The following is a 3,423-nucleotide window of genomic DNA, read 5'->3' on the forward strand; positions in this document are numbered from 1 at the left end:
GAAAGTTGCTAAATTTTATTTTTTATTTTTATTTTTGGCAGTACTGAATGTTAAGCCCAGATACTCTACCCCTGAACTACACCCTAGTTCTTTTTATTTTGAGACAGTCTATATTGCCCATGCTGGGCTTAAATTACAATTCTCCTACTTGAGGCTGGGATTACAGGACTGTGCCACTTCCATCTGGCTCTAAATTGGTTCTTTAGAAGTACTTCTATATTTTTCACTCCTTTAAGAAATATTGCCAAGATATGAGGCTGAAAATGTAGCTAACAACAAACTTAAGACATCGAGGGCTTTTGCAAGACTTATCAGTTTTCCTTGTTGTTGAGTTTGTAGAAATCTAGTGTAGGAGGGAAGTCTTAAAATTTTTTTTTTCTAAGACTAACAATGGCAAAAACCAAAGTATGAGGAAGCCAAAAAAAATCACAGTCTAGACCTGCTTTGGTCAACTGAGTCTACAGAGTAGTGAATGCTGAGGGATGGCACAGACTAAGCGCAATGAACATATCCTGTGTCCTTCCTTTGGGCCTCAAATTCTAATGTGGGGGGAGGTCCTGTTGGTCATACTGCCTTGTGATCTCAGATGCTTGGTTCTTACATTTGGGTCATACTGGTCATTGAGGAATCATTTAAGTGATTTTGTTTTTTTTTCTTTTTAAGTACTATACTGAGAATTGAATCCAGGAGTGTTTTACCACGGAGCTTTTACATCCCCATCTTGCCCTTCCCCCTATTTTAAATTTTACATTTTGAGACAGAGTCTCACTAAGTTACTGAGGCTGGATTTGAACTTGGTGATGGATTATAAGTATGCCTTACCACACTTAGTGAGTCTGCACCCCATTCCTTTTTGGGGGGGGGGTACCAGGGATTGAATTCGGGCATCACTGAGCCACACATTCCTAGCTCTATTTTGTATTTTATTTAGAGACAGGGTCCCAATGAGCTGATAAAGTGCCTCACTTTTGCTGAGGTTGGCTTTGAACTCAAGATCCTCCTGCCTCAGCCTCCTGAACTGCTGGGATTATAGGTATGCGCCACCATACCTGCTTGCGCTCTATTCTTATTAAGTCAGTTTTGGGGGATGAACCCAGATAAGTATTTTTGGATTTTTTTTTGTATCAGGTATTAAACCCAAGGGTGCTTAATTTATGTACCACATCCTCAACCCTCCCACCCCCCTCCTTTTTTTTTGCTTTTATTACTGGAGATTTAATCCAGAGACATTTAACCACTGAGCCATATCTCCACTCTTTGTATTTGAGACAGGATCTCAATAAGTTGCTGAGGCTGGCCTTAAGCTTGTGATCCTCCTGCTTTAGCTTCCAGAGACACTGGGATTACCGTGTGCACCACTAACTCCAACCCCATAACAGTATTTTTATGTATTTATTTTTAGTTGTAGATGCACTCAACACCTCTATTCATTTTTTTTTTTAATTTGTTGCTGAGGATCAAACCCAGTGCCTCATACGTGTGAGGCAAGCGCTCTGCTACTGAGCCAAAACCCCAGCCCCCCATAACAGTATTTTTTTAAGGCCTTCCCACCCCCAATGTGCCATCAGAGCTGAGACTTATTGTTCTGTAGCTTCTGCTCATGAATATTTAAATACTGAACTCAAGTTGTTTATGAAACAAACTGGATCAGCATGGCCATTTTCTCCTTGGGGCAGTCAAGGAGGAAGTGTAAATGGAACATTGCTCAATACCTCTCGACAGGTAACCCTCATCTAGTTTTGTATGTTCTTTCAGAAAATATTGACTACCTACACAGATACATTAATATATATAATATACATATTATATATGTATAAAATTTATTTTTAATGTGGTGCTGAGGATTGAACCAGTGCTTCACATGTGCTAGGCAAGCGCTCTGCCATTGAGCTACAACCCCAGTCCCTATTTATTTATTAATGGTATTAGGGATTGAGCACAGGAGTTCTCTACCACTGAGCTACAGACTTTAATTTTTTAAAAAAATATTTTTTAGTTGTAGCTGGACACAGTACCTTTATTTTATTTATATGTGATGCTGAGGATTGAACCCAGGGCCTTGCCTGTGCTAGCTGAGTGCTCTACCACTGAGCCACAACCCCAGCCTTTAATTTTATTTTATTTTGAGAGGGTCTCACTAAGTTGCCCTGGGGTTGGCCTGGAATTTGCCATCCTCCTGCCTCAGCTTCTCAAGAAGCTGGGATTACGAAGTGTGCCACCATACCTGGTTAGCCAGCTTTCAAAAAATGCCAGGAAAAGTCTCCTCAGATGAACCTGTGCATTTCTTCTATCAAGCAAAAGCAAAGCATCCCATGACATTTGTTTCCTGATCTAATAGGAAGCTCAGGGGTGGGCCAAGTCTCATTTGGAAACTTACCCCACTTAAAAAGGCTTGCTGTATTTGTCTTTGCCTACTGATTGGTGTACAACTTCAAAATGTTAAGTTATTGCTCTTGTTTAATATTTATTTTTTGTTGTAACTGAACACAGTATCTCGATTTTATTTATTTATGTGATGCTGAGGATCAAATCCAGGGCCTCTCACATTCCAGGGGAGCACTATACCCCTGAGCCACAACCCTAGTCCTTAATTGTGGCTCTTTCGTTTGTACTTGTGTGTATCATTGATGATTGAACCCAGGATACTCTACCACTGAGCTCTTTCCTCAGTACTTTTTGTTTGTTTAGTAGCAGCAATTGAACCAAGGGGCACTTAACCATTGAGCCACCTCTCCTGCCCTTCTAAAATTTTTAAATTTAGAGACAGGGTCTCCGTGAATTGCTTAGGGGCTTGCTAAATTGCTAAGCTGGCTTTAAATTGCAGCCTCCGGAGCCACGGTGCGCCACCTGGCCGGGCCTCACTTTACCTTTTAATTGTAATTGTGTACATTGCTCCTGGAAGACACAGTCTCTATTTTATTGTTATTTGAAACTCCAGTGACTAGGCTGGCCTCTTTTCAGGGTGATAACTCTCAACTACTCATGAACACATTTTGACGTTTTGGGCAGGTCTCCACCTGACCTATCTTTTATGAGACTGTAAATACCCCAAGGGTAAGTTTGAGCTTTGCTCACTACTGAGGATCCAGTGCCAGCATATATGGCCAGCATATAGCAGATGCTTAGTACCTGTTTGCTGCAAGAATGAACCAAGGGGCTGGGCGCGGTAGCACATGCCTGTAATCCCAGGTGCTCGGGACGCTGAAGCAGGAGGATCGCACGTTCAAAGCAGGCTCAGCCAAAGCGAAGAGCTAAGCAACTCAGTGACACCCTGTCTCTAAATAAAAACAAAATAGAGCTGGGGATGGGGCTCCGTGGTCGAGTGCCCCTGAGTTCAATCTCTGGTAGCCCCTCTAAAAAAAATCGAACCAAGGGAATAAGTGATCGTAGTAAATAATTTATAGTCTCATCCATTCTTTCGTC

This window comes from Ictidomys tridecemlineatus, chromosome 3 (assembly GCF_052094955.1).
Source record: "Ictidomys tridecemlineatus isolate mIctTri1 chromosome 3, mIctTri1.hap1, whole genome shotgun sequence".
Lineage (NCBI taxonomy): Eukaryota > Metazoa > Chordata > Mammalia > Rodentia > Sciuridae > Ictidomys > Ictidomys tridecemlineatus.